The sequence below is a fragment of the Muscardinus avellanarius genome (genome assembly GCF_963383645.1).
Source record: "Muscardinus avellanarius genome assembly, chromosome: 4".
Taxonomy (NCBI): domain Eukaryota; kingdom Metazoa; phylum Chordata; class Mammalia; order Rodentia; family Gliridae; genus Muscardinus; species Muscardinus avellanarius.
This window is the reverse complement of record NC_137789.1, coordinates 138,069,972-138,093,895: the sequence shown is the minus strand read 5'-3', so window position 1 is coordinate 138,093,895 and position 23,924 is coordinate 138,069,972.

Sequence of the window (23,924 nt, the reverse complement as noted above, 5' to 3'; positions counted from 1 at the left end):
GAGATCCTCAGTAAATTGCTTTTTCCCAATTTGAACCTGTGATCTTCCTGTTTAAGTCTCCCAAATTTTGGGATTACAGGCATAGGCCACCAAGCCTGGCTCATATATGGCTTCCTTAATAAGATCTGTGTGAGGCCAGAACCCACCTCCCCAGGATTTATTTTTATATATTTTTCATTATCATATTTAATGCAAAACTTTTGCCTCCCCTCAAACCTAACAGGGATTAACATGTTTTCTGTTGACTTTTATGATTTTAGTTTTATATTCGACTTTTAAAATTAACCCCAGGATATTTTGTGTTCGAGATATTATTTTGTATATTTATAATTGGATAACCAATTATATGATCAATATATGCTAATTAACGCCCTCACTTTTTAAAGCCTTATTTTTATCGTCTATTAAAGGTCAATAGCAACACTGATCTCTCATATGCTTGAGAAAATTTTAGACCAAAGTAGTGTAGAAGTTGTTGTAAAAATGTTTAATGTTTCCCAACAAAATCTCTAGTGATTGGTGGGACGTGTGTGACTATGTAAAATGTGATAGTGGAGCTAACTTTATGGTTTTCTATTTTACTCATGTGAAGAGAGTAACATGATCACACTAAAAAGGAGAAGGGCTACAGCCTAGGGAGTTCTGAAAATTGTGTTAGGCTTGCGGTGGTAGGGATGACCCAAGTGATTTCATGAGTTCTTTATACAATATAATTCTTATATGTCTTCAGTCCTAGAAAATAGGCAGTGATTATATATCATTCCTGCTACATCGTAAGGTTTTCTGATGGTGGACACTTCTTATATAACTTTTACTATTTTTCTATGGATAAGCATTGGAGTATACAAAATCTGTTTGAGTCTAGATATTTTTATTTTTACTTTTAATATTTTTATTGGTGTACTCTAGTCTCATATCATGGTGTAGTTTATAGTGGACATTTCTTGTTTCCAACATTTTATTATCTCAGATGGTAAGTCATTTTTACCTTTCTTCATGATCTGTTTGCTTGGCAGGGTGCTTAAGTGTCTTATTCAATAAGACAAATATAATCTCTTTTTCTTAAGGAGTCTGCCTGTACAACACTTAAATCAGTACCTGATATAGAATAAGTAATATGAAAGTATCGTGTATTTTTACTTTTAGTCATAAGTGCTAAGATGATGACTATGAATGTTCCTCTGAATAAATTTTTGGCTGCTCATATTGCATTTTGAATCAAATATTTTAAAATTTCAGCCTTGAGAGATTATATGAATTAACATTCTCGTTGCATACAAGAAAAAATAAGAAAGTTTAACCCAGAAAGTGACTTGACCACTATCAGAGTTGTTTCCAAAATATTTATAAAAATGTGCTTAGTAAAGAGAAACAAATAAAGAAAAGTGAATGTTTAAAAGTTGTATCTTTACTGTATTTTACAAGACTAAATATGCTGTAAATTTCTGAAAGTATAATCAATGCAGTTATTGCTATTTTAAGAATGTTTTACCCCAAACAGATAAAATGAGAAATCACACAAATAAAAACATCAGTAAAAAATTTTAGACAAAACGTGAAAAATATAACCATTATAATATCAAGCTGGATAATTCATTTTGTATATTCTCAAAATAAAAGAAAACTTATTTTTAATTATTTGGATAATCGTTGCATTTTCAAAACCATGTTGGCAGTGTGTATCTCTGTAAAATATGCAAGGAAGCTTTGAAAATTGTATGTTTGAGATATTATTCCTTAAATGTCAATTTTAAGAAGAAACTACTATAAATCGTAACCATAAGTCAGTTACATGGTGTCACTCCTTTCCTCTTTTACATATATAATCACCATCATTATTACTAGCTTCATACTCAAGGCTTTTCCTTTGGAAAGCTCAATGAAATCTCAAAGAGATTAAATACATCGAGTTGACATGCCCTTTACAAAGTCTCCATTAGGGTGTCTCATTTGGAAAATAAGAAACTAAATGAACAAAATACAGGTTTAATTTTGTTTCGTTAAATTGTGAAGAAACCAACATGAATTAATTAGTGTTAACTACAACACGCTTCGCTAATATCCTGCCAACACAAAGATTTCCTACAGTGCCAAGATGAGAGACATGTTCAGGATGATAAGAGAGAAATGTATGTGGATTGGTACAATTATTACTACAATTACGGCTGCATGGAATCTTAATTGAAAGGGGATTTTGCATTTAGGGTGTAATAAGCTTCATTAAGATCCTGGGCTAGACATTTAATTTTGTTTTAATGACATCATTTTGTGTCAAAACTTATGCAAATTAATTATTGAAGCATTTTTATTGTAAGTGTTGATACAGGCAACAATATCTTAAAATTACAAGGGAGTTTTGAAGGGTAACCCGGCCACTTAGCTCTTATTGAGGTAAAAGGATAGTGACATGAGAAACAGCTTTGGGCAGGAAAAGTAACAAGAAGTGGTGAGGGAGAGGTTGTATCTGAGACCTTCCATTGATGAGGTGCAGTCTTCAAGTGTGTTATGTCTCTGGCATTGGGAGTTGAGCTCCACTGTTTGTTAAACCACCTGCAGTACATGTGAAGATGTTTCTCAGAACTGTGAGGGCTGTTCTCACTCTCCATGTTACAACATAAATCACAGTGATGTTAACCAGTTCCTGGTAAATTTATTTCTGCGGTGTTCCTGAGGAGAAAAATATACATACCAGTGAAACAGAGGAACACTGAAAACTGCCTGCAGTGCCAAACAATGTACACTTGTGTGTTTGGCACATTAAAAAAATTGCACATTACAGTGATTTCTAGTGCTTATCCTATGCCTCATAACTATACTTAACAATGTACTGTAATTTAGCCCTCACTCTGTCAAATGTTCTCTGTGATATTTCTGGCTGTCACTCAAAGGTCGCAGTGACTTTTAACAGGAGAGAGTTTATACTCCACCTACCTCCCCAACCCCATGATATATCTGAAGCCTTTAATTATGCCTTGATCGCCTTGAATTTGCCTGATAAGTGCCTAACTCTTTAGGAAATGTGACTTGACTCATGCTCTTCACTTTCTAAAGATGAATTTGAGGACACTTAAACACATTTTTATCAGGAAATAATTATATGCTAATCATTTCCATGATGTGGAACGAAAAGTGTGAGAAGAGATGGGAAACAGGAAAGTCACCAATAAAGAATTAAATGACAGGTACAGACACTGGATAGGCAGAGAATGGAAGGCTGTAACATGAAGACAAATGCTAAAAGGAATGGAAATAATGTTGAAATATTATGAGATGGTGAATAGAAGAAAACCTTTCCATGTGAGGGTAGTAGACAATAAGATCCAGGGGGTATGGGGGAGCCTTTGGGCCATGTGGGTAAGAGATGGGATTGAATTAATATAGACCAAATAATAGGCACACTGAAGCCAGGTGTGGTGGCCCAAGCTTTTAATCCCAATACTTGGGAGGCTGAGACAGAAATATCACAGGTTTGAAGCCAACCTCAGCAATTTAGTAAGATTGTCGGCAACTTATTGAGACCCTGTTTCCAAATAATAAAATAAAAAAGGACTGGGGATGTAGCTTGGAAGCCAAATGCCATATCACACACACAAAAAAATCACACTGATCTTCTTAAAAGACTGCATCTAATTTGGTGGCACGGGTGCTTACTAGGAGTAAATGTTTTTTTTTAATTTTTTATTATTTATTTTTATTTATTTTATTATACTGTTATAGATTAATTATAATGAAACTTCATATTGAAGTTTAGAGTGATGGAAAAACACATGTGTATTTAGGTGATACATAAGAACATAAAAATTATACACATTTATACAGTATCATGAGATGTTTTAATACATATAGACATTATGTAAAGTTCAAATCATATTAAATATATATATTTTCTCAAATGCATTATTTTATGGTGAAAACATTCAACATTCTTTTTCATCTTTTTTTAAATGTGAAGTACTTTTATTATTATCTATAGTTATTAAATCATCTGCTTTCTATCTATCTGTAACTGGTTATTCATTGATCAACCTCTTCCAATCCTTCTCTCTTCACCACTTTCCCCAGCCAGCCCGTGATAACCAATAGTCTACTCTCTGATTCTATTATATCAACTGTTTTAGAGTACACATACTAGTAAACTCATGTGATACTTAAAATTCTATGTCTGGTTTTCTTTGACATAATGATTAACTCTTTCATCCATAGAATAACAAAGAATAGGATCTTGAGGACATTATGCTAAGTGAGATTAGTCAGTCACAAAAAGTAAGGAATCGGATGCTTTCCCTAATATGTGAAAGCTAGGGTGAATGGGGTCATAGGAGGAACCCCATGTGAAAAGAGAGATATATAGAGGAGCAAATAAGACAACCTAGCTCTGGGGATGGGAGGTGGGGAGAGGGAAACGCTTTAAAGCGCATGATGTACTTATTCATATCGAAGTCAGCCACTAAACTAAGCATGGGAAGGAGGGATGGGGAGGGAGTGAGGTGGGGACTGGATAGGGGCTGGCTGGGTGATGTGTGCATTTATGTCTACACAAGTTTTTTACCCCATTATGATGTATAAATACAATGCACCGATAAAAAAATTAATAAAATTTAAAAAGAATAACAAAGGATAGGATTTCATTTATTTTATGGCTAAATACTATTCTATTTACAGACTACGTTTTCCTTTTTCATTCATCAGTTGACAGAAACTTAAGCTGGTTGTATTTCTTGGCTATTGTGAATAGTACTGCAATAAACATGGGATAGCAGATGTCTCTTCAACAGACTGATTTCATTTCTTTTGGATTCATACCCGGGAGAGAAATGGCTGGCTTATATGGTAATTCTATTTTTAATTTTTTGAAGGACCTCCATACTTTTGTATACTCCAACTCCTGGCAACCATGGGTCTTCCTACTGTCTTCATAGCTTTGCCTTTTCTGGAAGGTCATTTAGTTGAAATCATTCAGTATATTTCCTATTTAGATGGGTTTTTAAAAAAAAAATATGTATTTAAGTTCTCCTACGTATTTTCATAGCTTGCAAACTCATTTCTTTTTAGTGTTGAATATTCCATTGCTTGGATGTATCTAATTGTATTCACTCACCTACTGAAGGACATTTTCATTGCTCACAAGTTTTGGTAATTATGAATAAAATTGCTATGAATACTTGTGTGAAGTTTTTGAGTGAACATAAGTTTCTAACACATTGGGGTAAATATCAAGTAGTGCAATTGCTGGATCATATGGTTAAGAGTATTTTTAGCTTCATAAGAAGCTATCAAACTATCATTTTGCATACTCATTAGCAAAACATTTGAGTTCCTGCTTCTCCTTATCACAAACATTTTATTGTATTTTTATTATTATTTAGTAAAAATATTTAAATTTTACTTGAGATTTCTTCTTTGATATATGTGTCACTCAGAAAAATCTTGCTTAATTTCCACAGAGTCTGAGATTGTCCAGCTATCTTTCTGTTATTTATTTCTTATTTAATTCCACTGTGGTCTGAGAAAAAATTTTTACATGATTTCCATTATTCAATTTGTTAAGGTGTCTTTTTGTAAATGATCTTGAGAACTATTCAATATGAGGTAGAAAAGTATGTGTATTTTGACATTGGTGGAATTTAGATGTCAGTTAAATCCAGTGTATTGATAGTTTTGTGAGTTCAGCTATGCCCTTAATATTTTTCTCTGTAGGTGCTGTCCACTTTTGATATAAAACTTTGAAGTCTTCAACTATTTTTTTTACTCCTTGCAGTTCTATCAGTTTTTGTCTTATGTATTTTAATGCTCTGTTATTCATATACGTTAAAGAATATTGGTTTTTTTGTGGAATTTACTCTTTTATCACTATGTACAGTTATTCTTTATTCCTGATAGATTTCCTTAATTTAATGTCTTCATTGTCTAAAATTAGTATAGTTACTTCTGCTTTATTTTCATTATTGTTATCTTGGTATATTTCTTCCTAGTCATTTACCATTAGTTTATATGTATCTTTATAACCAAAGTGAATTTCTCCTAAATTGCATATAGTTGGCCTTTTTTATCCACTCTGACAGTTCTGTGTTTTGATTGGTGGACTTATACCACTAACATTCAGAGGTATGTTCTACACACTTGGTTTATTTTCACCATATTTGTTAGTTTGTTCTTTGTTGGCCTGTTACATGTTCCTACTTCTGTCTTCCACTTACTTTGCCTTTTTTCAAGGCATGCCCTTATACTTTTAAATTTTAGCTTTTATTTCTTTAATTTTTCCCCTGAATTTGCAATATACATCCACCTAATTCAAGTCCAATTTGAATTTACAATATACCACTTCATCAAGAGCATATGTGTCTTATAATAATAAAACAGACATAATTCTTACCTCTCATCCATTTTATCACTGTTGTCATTTATTTCCCTAAAATATAAGCAAATATATGTATAATGAATATGTGTGTATATTCACAATTTAATGCCTCTTTTTATTATTACTTGGAAAAACTATTGACTATTAGATAAGAATAAGAAAAATGAAAGTTTTTATTTTACCTTTCCTTATTTCTCTTTCAGTGCTTTCTTTATTAGATAGCTTTAAGATTCTGACCTTTATCAATTTTCTTCTTTCTAAAGAACTGCTTTTAATCATTCTTGCAAAAGATCTGCTACCAACAAATTCCCTCAACTTTTGTTTGTCTGAGAAAATATATTACAACTTTACTTATGAAGAAAGTTCATAGGTACAGAACTCATCATTAGCAGTTTTATTCTCATAATGTTAAACATTTCACTCCAATTTCTTTTTGATTTAAGGTTTTGAGAAAAAAATGAATATAACTTTTATACTTATCCCTTAATTGATAACATGATTTTCTCTAGATTTTTTTTAGTATTTTCTACTTTCTTTGACTTCTTTCTATTTAAAATTGATATACCTACTTATAGATTTGTTCGCTTTGCTTTGACATTTTTTATTTTTTATTTACTAAACTTCCTGGGATTATTGTTTGGTGTCACATTAATTTGGAGAAATTCTCAGCCATTATTGTTTCAAATATGTCTTGTTTTCTTCTCTTTCTCCTCCTTTTTATAGTATAATAAAATGTACATTATTTTGTACTTGCTCCACTGTCTTTGAATATTCTTCTTTCTTTTTAATATATTTTTATTGGTGCATTGTAGTAAAAAAAATCACAATGGAATACAAGACTTGTGAGGATATCCAAGCACACATCATCCAATTAGCCTTTTCCAATCCCCATCCCACTCCATCCCCCTCCATCAAATCCCATGCCTCAACCCTCGGCAGGCTCCGATCCCTGCCTCGCTAGCCCCAGCACCAGCCTTGCCTCACCACGACAGGCTCAGATCCCAGCCTCACTGGCCGTGGCACCTGCCTCACCCCTCGGCAGGCTCCAATCCTGGCCTCCAAGACCCCAGTATCAGCCTTGCCTCACGGCAGGCTCCGATCCTGGCCTCACTGGCCCTGACACTGGACTCACCCCTAGGCAGGCTCTGATCCTGGCCTCGCTGGCCCCAGCACTGTCCTAGCCACCCATCAGGCTTCTATCCTGGCCTTAGCACCAGCCTTGCTGTACCTCTTTCTCTTGTCTCTGTCACTATGAGCAGGTCATCTACAGATGTTCCCTCAATTTTTCTTCTTTTTTTTTTTTGTGGTACTAGGGAAACCCTTCTACCTCAAGGCTACACTCCTGGAGATCTACTTTTTTTATATTTTTATTTGGAAACAGGGTCTCTTAAAACAGCAAGGTTGGCCTCAAACCTGTGTGATCCTACTGTCTCCGCCTCACAAGCACAGGGATTACAAATATCCACCACCACGCCCAGCATTCTTCAATTCTTTACTTATCCTGTTTACCACCATGACTGCTTCCACCACTTCCATCTCGGTTGTCTCCTGAACACCTTTCCAACACAATTTGTTTTCCAGAATTCCAGAGCATGTGCGGCAGTAGCAGTATACCTTTTAAGATATTTATTTAAAATTATGTGGATTGGATTGAATCTCTGCCTCTACAAAATACTGACCACCGCTGCCACTGCCACAGCCATCTCGGTTCTCTTCCAAGCACCTTATTCATACAGCATATTGCCCCAAATTCCCAAGGATGTGAGGTGGTAGCATTCTACCTTTGGCGCGATTTCTTCAAAAGATCAATGTGGATTGAATCAGATCTCTGCCTCTCCTGAATACTGGTCGCTGCCATTGCAGCTGCCTCCACCATCTCAATTCTCTCCCAAAAACTTTTCCCACACTGCATGTTATCCAGAATTCCTGAGCATGCGAGGCAGTAGCATTCTACCTTTGGGGCAATTTCTTCAGAATATCAGGGTGGGTAGGATCAGATCTCTGCCTCTCCAAAATACTACCCTCCACTGCTACCACTGCTGCCACCGTCTTCCTCCTGCTTCTCTGCTCAGCTCCTTCCTAACATGATATGATGTCCAGAATTCTTAAGCATGTGTGGCGGGAGCAGACCCCTTAGCAGGGTTTTTTTTTCCAAAAGTTCCAGGTGAATTGGATAGGATTTTTCTGTATCTCCTAAATCTTGGCTGCCGCCACCGCCACCATCTTAGCCTCTCTCCAATTATTTTTTTAATAAGAGAAGACATTATGTGTGTTTTGAAGAGGTTGTGGGATCAAGCACTCAGCAGCAATGAATTTTATCTACCCTCCAAGAGCGGAGGCCCACAGCCTCTCCACGTACAGCAGAATTTCCAACCATGACTTTCTATATAGAATACAGGAGAGAGAGATGATAATGGCAGAATTAGAAGTAAGATTACAAGGAGGTGTCCACCACGCAAGAAAAGTGATTTTTGGAAGAACATCCCAAAAGAGATTAGAGAAAAGACCACTTCAGCCACACATGCTTGGAACTCTTAACAACATACCTTGTAAGAAAAATGATCCATGTTGGAGGGAGTCCAGCAGAGCCGGGCGGGAAGCTCAGCCACGCATCTTAGGGAACTCAGTGTGCCTGGCCACCACACTCCTCTGTGCTGCGCTGGGGCCGTGGTGTGCTTGGAACAGCAGATACTGCTCTACACAGTGAGGTTGTAGGCCTCCACTCTTGGAGGGCAGATAAAATCCATTGCTATTGAGTGCTCCATCCCACAACCTCTTCAAAACACACATACTAGACTTGAAGATGGTGGAGGCCGTGGTTGAAGTGGGGAACTCAGTATGCCTGGCTGCCCCACTCCTCTATGCTGCTCTGGGGTTCTTGGAGCAACAGTAATTAAAACAGCATGGTATTGGCACAATAACAGGTACACAGACCAATGGAACAAAATAGAAGATACAGAAACACACTTATAGTCAATTGATATTTGACAAAGGGACCAAACTCATACTCTGGAGAAAAGACAGCCTTTTCAACAAATGGTGCTGGAATAACTGGCTATCCATTTGTAGAAAGATGGAACTAAATCATTACCTTTCACCATGCACAGGAATTAACTTGAGATGGATCAAAGACCTGGAAATAAGACCAGAGACTGTGAAGTTCTTAGAGGAGGGCATAAATTCAATACTCCAACATATAAGCACAGGTAGTAACTTCCTCAACAAGACCTCCAAAGCACAGGGAATTATAACAAGAATTACCAAGTGGGATGACATCAAACTAAAGTTTCTGCTCATCAAAGGAAACCATCAATAATCTAAAAAAAGCTTATAGAATGAAGAAGATCTTTACCAACTACCACTCAAATAGAGGGCTAATATCCAGAATATTCAAATACCTCAAAAGACTCTACACTAGCAAAACAAATAACCCAAATAAGAAATGTGTAACTGAATTAAATAGATTCTTCACAAAAAAGATACACAAATGGCCCAGAAGATATACAAGTATTCAACATCATTAGCAATCATGAAGAAGCAAATCAAAACTACACTGAGATTCCATTTAAAAACAATCAGAGTGGCAAGCATAAAGAAGTCAAATAACAACAAATGCCAACAAGGATGTGAGGAAATAGGAACACTTTTACACTGTCAGTAGGAGTGCAAACTAGGGCAGCCTCTATGGAGATTAGTGTGAAGATTCCTTAGAAAATTGCGAATGTTTCTACCACAAAACCCAGCTATACCGCTCCTGGGTATCTTTCCAAAGGGGCTGAAATCAGAGAACTACAAGTAACATATGCATACCCATATAATATAACAGCATCATTCCCAGTAGCCAAAATATGGAACCAGCCTAGGTCTCCATTAACAGATGAATGGATTGCAAAATTATGGGAAATACACACAGTGGAAATCCACTCACCAATAAAGAACAAAATCATGTCATTTGAAAGAAGATGGGAAGACCTGGAGAACATTATGTTAAGTGAGATTAGCCAAGCACAGAAAGAAAAGGGATGTATGTTTTCTCTAATATGCTTGAGCTAGGGAGTATTAGGGATACTAGAGGGACTCCAGATAGTGGAGGGGAAACCTCAGAAAAGCCAGGAAGGAAGGGTAAAGGAGAAAGAAGTCTGAGGTTAATTAATGGAAAAGCAACATTTGAATATGTGTATACATGTGAATATAACATTGTTAACCTGGACACTCAGTATTGGGAAGGAGGTAAAAGGGAGTGAAGGGGAAGGGCACCAATTACTGTGTGAATATATGTCATTGTCATCATGATCTACATCATGATGTGAGACTATAGTGCACCAATAAAAAATAAAAATTAAGACGGCCGTGGTGGCACACGCTTGAAATCCCCATGCTTGGGATGTAGAGACAGGAGAATCACACAGGTTCAAAGCCTGCCGCCTTGCTGGCTTAAGAAACTCTGTTTCCAAATTAAAAAAAAAAAAAGTATAAAATAGGTCTGGGAGTGTAGCCCAGAAGTAGAAGGGTTTCCAGGAACCCCAGTACCACCAAAAAAAAAAAATTTAAATTTAAATTTAATAACAATTTTTATTTCAACAATATAAATGTTCCTTCATATTTTATTATTATTAATAGTTTCTTATGTATTCATTTGGGTTTAACACCAATCATATGTATGAATAATTTTCATTTCAAATCTCTGTACAATTTATTTCTTTTTCTTGCCTAATGCACAGTCTAAGACCTTCAGTATGATTTTTAATTCACATGATCCTATTGCTTATCTTTGATATAAGAATAAACACACTCAATATTAAATCATATGTTATATATATATATATATATATATATATATATATATAGTGTTTTATGTATATCTTCAACTCTTTATCACTACATTTTTAAAATTGTACTATACTAGGTTGAGAAAATTCCTAGGTTTTTTTTTTTTTTTCTGTTTTGGGGATGAAACCCAGAGTCATTTGATCCCCGAGCTACAACCCCTGCCCTATTTTTTATTCTTTATTTTGAAGCAGGGTCTCACTAAGTTGAGAGGAGGGCCTCACTAAGTAGCTGAGGCTGTCCACAAACCGTGATCCTCCACTCTTAGCCTCCTGAATGCTGGGATTACAAGTGTATACCATCACGCCCAGCTAAAAATTCCCAATTTGTTGAAATATTTTCTTCTGCATATATACAAAATAAAAAGTCTCATCTGATAGTTTCAATATTCATGGCATGTCTTGCTTTCTCTGTCTCTTTAAAATCTTTTATTTTTTTGGCCTTTTTCCATGATAGCTAGGAATGTGGTTTCAGGTATAAAGAACTTCTGTAAATAGGCCTATAATAATATGGTGACAAGTTATTGAAAGAAAAGAAGTATCCTATGGTCTTATGATTAGTTCTCCATCTCTTAGTGATCACTAAGCACATTCTAATCTTAAGATAGAAACTCACTTCCACACACAGAATAGAAAACTGTCCAGGACAAACTCATTTTTTCATTATTATTTATCACTCCTACTAAAATGGCTAAGGGTTTTCTTTTCCTTTGTGTGTGGAGTATCAGCTGACAGTGTCAGGAAAAGGACCTAAATTTCCAGAATTGCCGCATGGAGGGCAGAGAGAGAATTCAGTCCTCTCATCTGACAATATTCCCTCTCATTCTGGCTGTGGCCTTCTTTTGGCTATTTGTCAAAGAGAATGAGTCAGAAAGCTGGATTTATATCCTCAGTATAAATAACATTGTGTTCTGTTTATAACACTTCACTCACCATGAGGAATGGGACCTGGTCAGCCTCACTGTATTCTGAAGCCAGTTCTGTTGGGTTCCATTACTTTGTTCTGTGGCCAAAAGTGCAATTTTGAATATGCATCTGTCATACTATACTTACAGAGGCACTAAAAATTTTAAGCCTAATGTAGGTACATGTAGAAAATAAAAGCATAAAATAAATTAAAATTAATTTTATGATGTTCTATTCTACTTCTCCCACTTTCAAGAAAATCATTGACTAGTCAATCTAGATGAGTATATCATGCTTCTCAGACTTCTCTGGGTCTCTTCAACAGTTAGGTCCTCAGTCCATACTTTATCAACATATGCATTCTGTTTCCTTCTGGTTATTTCCCAGCTTTATTCTCAGATTAGAAGTTATGTCATGTGCCTATGACATTCTTCTTATTCCTTTCTATTTTTTCTTTCTTCACCTAGTGAAATACAGCTTTTTATATTCCTCCATTCAATGAGTATTAAATGATCTTTTCTTTTGTTTTTAAAAGGAGACTCTTCCAATGATTTAAAAATCATTTTTGTTTCTCACAGGACTCATAAAGGGTCATGAGAGAGTATCATATATAGCTAACTCAGGGTCAGGAATAGAAATTATCATTCTCATTTTCTCTCTGTCTCTTTCTTTTCACTTTTCTCTCCCTTCCTATCCATCCTTGTGATTAATTAACTTTGCTTATTTTGGAGTGTTAACCACAGTGACTTATTAAAGATGGCTTTCTATGTGTGATAGGGTAAAATAGTTATAAGACATTTGGCTTTGTTTCCTTAAAGCATTTGACTCTAGTAAAAGAGAATATATTTTCCAAACCTTCCTAAAAAGAATCTTGCTGAAGGTTCTGATTAACCTACCTTCATCTTCTGCCCATTACTTAATTAAAAGGGTCCAAGAATGTATGTAACAGAATCACATAAAATAAGTCCTACAGGGTCCCTGAAAGAAATGATTCTTTTCAATGCACTACAAATGAAGCAGTCATCTTATTAGACACTGGGAATACAGAGGTGAAAGTTATGACTATTAAGAAGCAGACAGAGAATACTTCTAATTCACTGTGACAAATCAGTATGCTTTGGGAGTTCTGAGAGTGCAGATGAATGCAAGCCAGCAGAGGGGTTACAAAAGGAATCCTGGAAAAGCTGAGTCTTTCAGAATGCTTAGGGATTTGCAAGTTAAGAAGGTTGATGTGTAAGTTGCAAATAATTGTAAAACATGAGGGAAATATTTCAGACAAGAGAGTGGCATGCTGTCTAGGATTTGTAATTCTCAGTAGAAGGAGGAAGAAGCAAGAAGAGGCAGACAGGAGTGACATCCACAAGGTTAGGACTCACAGTTTAAAAATGTAGGGAAGCTGGGCGTGGTGGCTTACACTTGTAATCCCAGCATTTGGGAGGTTGAGACTGGAGGATCGCGGTTCAGGGACAACCTCAGCTACTTAGTGAGGCCTTCCACAACTTAATGAGACCCTGTTTCAAAATAAAGAATACAACATAGGGCAGGGGGTATAACTTGGAGGTTGAATGCCCCTGGGTTCCATCCTCAGACCCGCAAAAAAAATAAAAAAATAAAAAAATAAATAAAAACAAAAATTTAGGGAACTGTGAAATTTATAATGTAATTATTATACTTATGTTAGTAAAATATAAATCTAGGAAGAGCGGGAAGAATGAACCTGGAGGAGGCAAAAAGAAAGGCGGGAGAATCGGTCAAAAGGCATCTGCTCTGATCACAAAGAGGGTTTAAAAAGAAGGACCAGGAGGGAAGGAATTCAAAGAGAAGAGCCACTGAGGAGCCCAAAGGGACAATAATAAATGACATATTGGACAGACCAGAAGAATGCTTAAATTGGTTTCTAGGTTTCTGATCTAAATGAATGGAGGGATGATGGAATGGAATCAAGATACGAAAGTCTGGATCAGAAATAAGATTGACCAATCATTTACTATAAGTGCACTCAACAAGCCTGTTGACCTTTAAACATTGCAGTTTCAAAGGTCATTTGCTTTGGGTAGTTGATATGCCATTTTTTCTCTTCTGAATTTACTGAAATTCAATATTATTTGGCCTAGAAAAAAACTCAATTTCACATGATTTAATCTAAAACTAAAGCCATGACTAGATCTAAGTCAGTGCTACCTTGTGATTTGTAGGTGGATTATATCCTGGGGATGATGTAGGCCTCCAACAGAGATTCAGACGAAGAAACAAGGGCATAAAATAACTAAAGTGACCAGAAAAATAGACCATGTACTTTCTGTTGGCTTACAGCCAGAGATGCATAATTACAATACTGGTTTACAAAAGCAATTATAAAAATGTGAAGTGGTTGAGTTTAAATTGTTCGTTTACTTGCTAATTAATTTTTTTTATTTTTCTCTATAAACATTTCACCTTTCTCTCTTCCAAAATTCTTCCTTCTATTTCAAAATATTTCATCTCAAAGCTTCATATTTCTGAAGAAAAATTGAATGTGAGAAAACCACCTCTAATTCAGTTATCTTTAAAAAATAAAATGATTAAAATATATGATAATCAAGAGTCTCTTGATTTTTAAGTTTTCCTCATTATTTTTCCCTCCTTTTACTCTCTTCTCTCTCTAAATATTTTCTCACTCTTCTTGGTCATCTTAGTCCATTTTGTATTATTATAAAAGTATTTGAGGCTATTTATTAAAATATCCTAGGTGCTTTATAACAAAAAGGGGCTAATTGGCTTATGACTTGAATGGCTAGAGCATGTACCTGGCATCTATCAAGAGCCTGCCTGGCTGCATCCATCAAGAGCCTGACTGGCTGCCTGGAACATCATGCTGATGTTGGAGGCCTACATTAGCATGACAGAGAAAATCGACCAGGTGCATGAAAATGGGGCAAAAGAAGCAAAAGAGTGAGAAAAGGCTTACTCATCACATCTTCTCTTGAGAACTGATGTAGCCCTGCAAGAACCACACTAATTCCCTTTAAGGCTGATGCTCCCATTATTTAATATCTCCTAAAGTCCCACCCCCTCAATACCAACACATTAGGGAGCTAGCTTCTAGCCCATCAAACTTAGGGGCCAAACCACATCCAAATCATAAAACTCATCTAGATATTTACTTTCTTTACAGAGTAAACAACTGAAATCTTTATAGCCTGACATCTATCCTTGACATTCTGTCAAAAAAGTAGGCTGTAAATCATGGAGTAGAGCTATCTGAGCTACTTCTCAAAGGTGAGCAAGAGAAAAAAAAAGAGAGATTTATAGCTGCTAGATCACTGTCATTTATTCCTGTCCCCGGAGACAGAGAAACATACCATTCCTGTGGAATATCATTGTAAAGGTGGCAAAGATAAGATTAGCCTGGCATTCTCAGAGTGAAAGCTAGCAATCCTAAGGAAAACCAGCCTCCTCGGCCCCAATGGTCAAAACTACTCTTTCTACCTCCCCACCCTTGACTGTCTTGCCAATTGTCCAATCTCTGTACTGCAGTCATTCTTCGTTCTTCTTGGAGTGTCCACATGTTGGGGACATTGTTCAACTTTGTTCTCATCCTTCCTTCCATCTTGCCATACTCAAGGCCCATGTGCAGGAAATATTCTCAGATCAACTTTAGTTTTACAGAATATACTCCAAAAGTCATAAAATCCACATATATAACAATATAAAGTCACAACTTTCTGAGTATGAATATTTGTCTATTGTTCTTCATTACTATTCTTTCAGCAGCCATTAGATCAAGGACAGGTGTTTGCACACAAGCCCTTTACTGTTAATTACTAGTGTTAAAAATATCAAGGAACTCCCAGCCTAGTGGACTATACACTGAACAAAGCAACAATGTGTATCCAATAAGATAAATGCTACCTGAAGATGGAGAAAAGATGCTACAACAGCCTAGGAGATTCATGAATTTCAGAAATGTTAAGAGAGGCTTCCAAAAGTACTTGATGCCTCCATCAAGTTCATGAGGGATAGGAAATACTAGCTGAATGGGAGAAAAGGAGAAGATTCTGCAGAAGACTTGGAACATCAGGGACTGAATTGTAAGGAGTTTGGCATGGCTGCGGCAGAATACTCATGCAATCTGTGGTGAGCAATAGGTCAGAGAAAAGTCTCTTACAAAAACATTTCAATGATTTTAATAGATAAAACTTTCATATATCGGTAATGCATCACCTAGACAATTTATCAGAAGGTAAAGGAGACTTATACCTCTGGACTACACTCCCAGACCTACATTTTTATATTTTATTTGGAAACAGGGTCTCACTAAGATGCTGAGAGCCTCACTAGGTAGCTGAGGCTGGCTTCAAACCTGGCCAATCCTCCTGTCTCAGCCTTCCAAGTACTGAGATTACTACTGTGCACCACCATGCTCAGCTAACAGCGCTCTTTATGAGATATGGCTCTGGGTCTTGAAGAGTCTGAAAGGAAAAAAAAAGACTGGAAAGAAATCTTGAACACTGCAGAGACCCATGAAAAATTCTCCAGTGGATGAAGGACAAGATTTATTTGTTGAGAAGTAGTGGAGTTAGATAGGAGCCAGACTGGAGAAATTTTAAGGTGGTCTCAGAGATCCACTTAATTATATATGTGTACAACACCAATTATATCGTAATGTTCTGTTTCTTTTTCAATCCCCCAGAGGAATATTTCTAAACTGCAGTATATTACAAAGACCTGGGATATTTAGAATATAAAAATTTCTGGACCTCATTTCTTGCATGTGGGAATGCCTGGATGAGAACCGGGGATCTGCACTTTACCAAGTTCCTGGAGTGAGTTTCTTGTGCACAAGTAACTTTAGCATATAGAGTGGACAGGGCTGGTACCTTTCAGGACAACCCTGTAGGTTGTCCATTTGGACTCAAATCTCCTGAACTCTCTTTGCCATCTCAATGATGCAATTCAAAAGCTGCTGCATTATCCTGAAAACCCTTGCCTCCTGATATTCTGCCAGTTTCCCACAGAAATTACAAAGCACAACAAAAACATACTAGGGCCAGTGTGAAAGAACAGCAGCTTTAAAAGTTACCTGCAAATAATCACATATTAAGATGTATCTTTCAAAAAAAGCTGGCAGCTTCTTCTGCAAAGCTTAAGGAGCTTTTCACTAAAAAGAAATCAGGTAATTTGCTTTGAATTAAAGTTAAGCACTTGGCTTAGTTCTCTTTCGTTTTTCTTCTTGTAAATCTCTGACTAAATTAATTAAGCGAGTATTTAAAACTGGCAGCCATCCTGACACAGGAGGTCATGCGGCAAGCGGGTTTCCACAGTGAAATTCAAAGAAAAGTTAGAAACAGTTGCTTGTGAAGAAAAGGCTTGGTCTTTTCCCCCTCCCCCTTCATCCTCAGCATCTCCCAATATACCCACAACTGGCTTCAGTGACCTCCCTTCAGGCCCACAGCTCACTCTTTTCCTTTTCTCTTATAAAGTCTGAAAAATGCATGAAGGGAAGCTCTGCCATTTTCCACTCATAAGCTTAACAGCACCATGAGTTTTAGTTGGTCCTGCTTCGAAGCTAGACCACAGCAGACCACTCAAGTAATGTAGGCAGAGAGTCCAGCCACTGTGAAACTGCACCTGGTTCTTGGAGTCCAGCTGCACTTGGCATTAAGTAAAAATGCATTTGCTACAGTTCATTTATTTCCCTTCCTCCTATCCTCCCTTCCCTGTGCTCTTCCTTTCTGTCTTCTGTAAATACATATTGAACACCACCATATTATTGGCACTGATTCAGTAGTGAACCATATAGGTCCCCTTGGGGAATTTGCATTTCAGGATAGAAAACAGATCTTAGACATTTAGAACAATTGATGAACAGAATGATCACAATTGGAACACATTTTATCAAGTCACCAAACAGAAAATCATGGGGAAGAGTAAGGGAAGGATCATAGAGATGGTGCCTGTTGAACTTAGACACACGACATGAGAAGGAGCCAAGAACCCTGGAGGAAGAGTTGCCTTTAGTGAAATATTCCACAGTGCTGCTCCAAGGCTTAGGTGGAGCAACATTTTCTTGTTCCTTAGAGAACCCAGTCCTCTATTCTTTTTCATTTCTTTTCAATAAGAAATCACATTTTCTGATTCTAAGTGTGAATTTCATGGAGATGTGCAAGGGAATCTCTAAAATGAAGAGGTTGCTGTCAAAGTGGATTGTCCATCTCTTACAAGAAACTTACATTTCTTGTAAGTTTAAGGCATGAGAAACTTTAGTGCATAAAGATCAAGTCCACTTAAAAAAAGAAAGATTTAGGTACCAGTGAAAGATGTCTGAGTGGGAGCAGAGGTATTCCCTTGTCATAATTAACCTTCATTCTAAGTCCTGCATTCACAGCTTCTTAAGGTTGACTACCAAAAAGTAGAAGGTGAGATTGTCATCTGCAACTATTATTTGGGCTCAGTTATTTGAGTCCTTGAAATTTGTTGGACCTGAAGATTAAATCGCAATTTGTTTTTTTGTTCTGGGTTAGAGGGTATGGGTCCTAGACTCTAAATTGTGGCAACTTTAAAATACCAGGTGGGTGCTGGCAGAGACTGGTGCAGCCCTTTGCCACTCTGATTTGTGCCTGTCACAGCAATGCGAGGTGATGTGATTCGACACCAATTAGCTGGCGTGCACGAAAGTCATCTCTTTCTCCAGTTAGCAGTAACCATAGAGTGTCATGCACCTCTTCAAACATGACAAGCAGCATACAAGCCACTGCCTTCATTAATGCGCATCAAGACTGACAGGCGGTGAGTTACGGCGAGATGCAGGAGAAGCGGAAAATATGATTGGCCACAAAGGCAGCATCTGGGAGGAGGAAACCTCCTGATGTTTGGGCCAAATAAAATAACCAGGCAAAATTTAAGCTTATGACTGCCCCAGAGCCTGGACTCACTGGTGCCTGTAAGCACCTCATACATCTCAAGGGACTCTTCGAGCTAGGAAGAAGATGGGTCCCAGAAGATTCCTCAGGCCGAACTCCACTGTGTAGAGAAAACTGACATGTTAACTGACTCCTGGAGAACTGTGAGCTGTAACCTGCAGAGGCTTTTAAAAATTGACAGCATCCTCGCAAACAATCAAGAAATACAAACCTAAGGATGATTTTAGCCACAACTCTAAAATTTATAATGGTAACTGTTTAAGTCATGAGTCTTTGTGCATAAAAACTTGGATATACAGCTTGAATGCTATTTCTTGTGCCCCTTACACCCAGAGCTGACCCGAAACTCTGCTCTCTTCTCACACTGTCTCTAAGTCTAGGAGCCATTAGTGGCTCCTACTTACTCTCAGAGTCCCCAGGACTCAGTCCATAATTTCTTTTAATTCATGCCTACCTATGCTAGCTTTTCTTTGTGACTTCATGTCTCATGGTTATACTGGTCCTATTTAATCTATAATATGACATCTAATATAAAATGTTATACAGTTTTAAACAAGAAGTATACATGTATACACATCTATGTATGTAAATATATATTCCTGTGTCTACATATATATGTACACATGTATAGAGTGGCATATGTATAGACACAGTAAGGTCTCCAAGAGGTACTTTAAAGTAAAATAAAGTAGAGCCAGGCGTGGTGATGCACGCTTGTAATCCCCGCACTTGGGAGGCGGAGACAGGAAGATCACACAGGTTAGAAGCCAGCCGCACTGGCGTAAGAGACCCTATTTCAAAAATATAAAATAGGTCTGGGAGTGTAGCCCAGAGGTAAAAGGGCTTCCAGGAACCCCAGTACCACCAAAATAAATAAATAAATAAAATAAAATAAAGTAGAAAAACAGGTGTAGAGAAACATGTAATAGGTGATCCTGTTTTTTCTTATATGTAATAAGCCTAAGCTGGGTATGGTATTTTATGCCTCTAATCTCAGTACTTGGGAAGCTGAGACCAGAAGATTCCAGGTTCAAAGCCAATCTCAGCAACTCAGTGAGCCCCTGTTTCAAAGAAATTAAAGGCTGGGGATGTAGCTCAGAAGTAAAACACCTTGTGCCTAATCATCAGCACCAAAATAAAATAAAATAAGCCTATATATTTATGTACTCATTCTGCTAATAAAATAGAAAGAAATTATAAATCTCAATGAGAAAGAAATTTAACTTTTCCTTTTATATACTTCCAAGTTTGGGCTTTTTACATTTAGAATATATGTGGAAATATTTGTGATATCAAATTATGTACATGTTGGTTATTTATTTATTTATTTATTTTGGTATTACTTGGGTTCCTGGAAGCCCTTCTACCTCCGGGCTACACTCCCAGACCTATTTTGGTTTTTTTTTTGTTTTTGTTTTTTGTTGTTTGTTTTTTTTGGAAACAGGGTCTCTTAAGCCAACACAGCTGGCTTTGAACCTGCGCAATCCTCCTGTCTCCGCCTCCCAAGAGTGGGGGTTACAAGCATGCGCCACCACGCCCAGATATCTACGTGTGTTTCAATAACAAGAAAATTCAGAGAGCAATAATAGTATTTCAGAAGTACATAAAAAACTCGGTATTTTATCTGTTCACATTATTAGCTAAATAAATTAAAACTGATAAGAACCAAAATGAGGAAAGAGGAAGGGAATAGTAAAAATGTCAAATAGGGTCAATATAAGGTTCATAAGACTCAAGAAGACTCCCAGAGAACTAATGCTTATGAAAAAAATTGATATATGTAATCTTATCCAGTGTGTTATTTAAAAAGAAATAGAGTAGTCAGTGACACACCTTCTTTATCCCTTGAATATTTTCAGGGGAATGTCCATCCCTTATACCAACCAGGCTAATTAAAGGCACGTTTAAGTATAATCAGACCATCACAGAGCTCAAATTATTAAATTCAAACACAAAAACTATTAAAATAAACAACATTCGTGACTGATTGCCTGAAGGAGTAGTGATTCTGCAACATTCTTCAATCAGAACTCACTGTGTGTTTTTTGGGACATGAATTCTATGGGATGTCCAATGAAAAAAAGGCTTCTTAGGTCATTCAAGTTTGGCAAATGCTGCATACTATGCCCAAACCTCCACCTCCATATATTCAGAATGCACAATAGTTTATGAAAACCTCTGAAAATCCATGGAGCAAAGGAAATGTATTAACCTAGCATTTCCCAAACCTATTTAGTAAAGCAGTTTTAATGCAAAGTTCTATGAAATATACTCAGATAATCCGCTCTGGCCATTCCCAAATGCCTCCGTATTTTATACTCCAAAGGCACTAAACCCAATCCCTGTCACTGCCCATGCTACTTGTTACTCTGAGAAAATGCAATTATTAAACTGAAATTTTGGTTGGTGCTCTCCGCCTCTTTATATACTTTAAAAACTGTTACTTTTGCCGGAAGTGGTGGCACACGCTTGTAATCCCCATGCTTGGGAGGCAGAGACAGGAAGATCGTGCAGGTCTGAAGCCAGCCACGCTGGCTTAAGAGACCCTGTTTCCAAATTTTAAAAAAGTATAAAAATAGGTCTGGGAGTGTAGCCCAGAAGTAGAAGGGTTTCCAGGAACCCAGTACCACCAAAACAACAACAACAACAACAAAAAAAAAATACTGTTACTTTGATTAATGAAGGAAAAACTTTACTTGCACTAAAAATAATCATTGAAAATCATCTAGGTTTTTGAATAGGCACAGTACTGAATTCTTTTCCTGAATCATATAGGATAATCTTCAAACAATCCTATAAGTTCAGCACTGTTGTTCCCAATTAGTGAGAAGGAAAAGGGCCTGGAGGAGGTCAAGTAGCCTTGCCCATAAAGCCACAGTGAATAAACTGCAGGGCTTGGATTCCAACTTGAGCCCCCAGGCTCACACTTAAAATCACGCTATGAGGTCTATGTCTAAGATCTCCCATGAGGTCTGTTCTCAGTGTTTTCTTTACCAGAAATAATTTGACTACCAAACACTGTTTTTGATCTTTTTATTTATAATTTTGTGCACTTATGTGTTGTGAACTGGGTCAATTTCCCTATTCCACTGTTGCCCAAACACCAGATGTACAGAAGTTCAAAGCATATATGTGATGAATCATCCTTATGTTGACTCCACTTGACATTTATAATTTTCCTTTGTCTGTATTGTCTAACTTTGTGTCTCATCAGCTTTAATTTTTTTTAAAAAATCATTGCTATATTGTGCACATGCTAAAAAACTATATGTTGGCAAGGTGGACACATACTGCAATTCCAGCACTTTCTATATGTATCTTTGCTGTCATAGGTCTCTCTTCTCTAGCTGCATCTCCATAAAATATCATTATGAAAATAAGATGGAATTGAGTTACAGTAATAAACACACTTTCTTTACTTGAAAGCTTCAGCCCCAGCCAGACAATTAGCATACAGCTTGTTACACTGGAGAAAATTTGTCAAGAGCCCAGTTTGTCATCTCCAGATAAGTAAAAGGTGGTTAATGTAAATTGTGTTTCCAAAATTCATTCCATGAAGTGTGGTTAGGAAGGACCTTGAGACTGCAATCTAAAGACTGCAATGAGAGCCAGTCACGTGGCAGCACTTTCCATTTACATGAGCATCTTCCTCCAGAGAGCACTTTATGGTTGTTCTATTTACTCCTCGTTATACTTGTTTGGTTGCTCTGATGTGTTACCTACAAGAGCATCGAAACTGGAGCAACCTTTAGTTGCAGCTCCCTAGAGCACGTAGCTTAAATTGCGTGGAGAGAGCACTCAAACCAAGCTCACCCAAGGTTTACTTGCCCAGCATCAGGACAATACCTATTTTCAAAGTGGGCTGATCACATCAAAAGTTGATCTGGCTCCCCTGTAGCCATGATAAACACATAGCCCATCTATTTTAGTTACTGGGATAAGGAAGCAAAACAAAGAGTTCGGGTGCAAATATTTAAGCTATTATATTTAAAGTATTAACAAAATGCATTTCGTAAAACTGTGTTAACAATGTGAATGGCTTCATTACAGAAAACAATTACAAAGCCAATATACAAAAAGAAAATATAGGGCACCAAAATAGTCCTCCAGGCTATGGTAATATAAGTGAATAATTTCTGGAATTTTGGACAGGTGTGTGTGTGTGTGTGTGTGTGTGTGTGTGTGTGTGATGTATGTTAGTAGTTTTACAAATCAAGCTCCAAAGTCAGAATTCCAAATTGCTACTTAAGTATGCATCATTCATAACTGGTTCCTCTCATAGCTGGAAGATTTTGCCTTCCTGCTACCTTGAAGTCAGGTGTGGAAACTTCTGGGGGACACTCATGTGTGGAAACAGTAAGAGCCAGTGCATGATTCACCACATCTGCCTTCTTTCTCCATGACAACTGTTCTGTCAGCCCAGACTTCAAAGTTATACAATGACATTGCATTTGCACAACACCCAGCCGACCTTCCATGGCTATATATTGTGAGCCAGAAATATGTATGGTTTTAAACCATTGGAATTACAGGAATGGTTTTTATCGCAGCATAATGTAGCCCATACTGACCATTAAACTATAAACCATAAGCAGTTTAAATTTACTCCATATGACCAAAGTAAAGAGCTCCCTAATGCAGCCCTTCACTGTCCTTCATCTGGATAGTTCTCAACATAATCTCAAAGATCCCGGAATGCCATCTTTGTATCCTTTTGTAACACATCTAGTTTACAAATAATTTACCCACACTGTTTATATGCTTTTGACATTTATTTTAGCATTACTTTCTGTGTTAAATATTAAACAGGTATACAGAAAAATATTTATAAAGATTCATCCTTCTTGGCATAACTTTACATCTCTTTATATACACATTCAATTCACATGATTGAAATCAGTATTTACATACAGTTGTGTGTGGCAGTTTTTA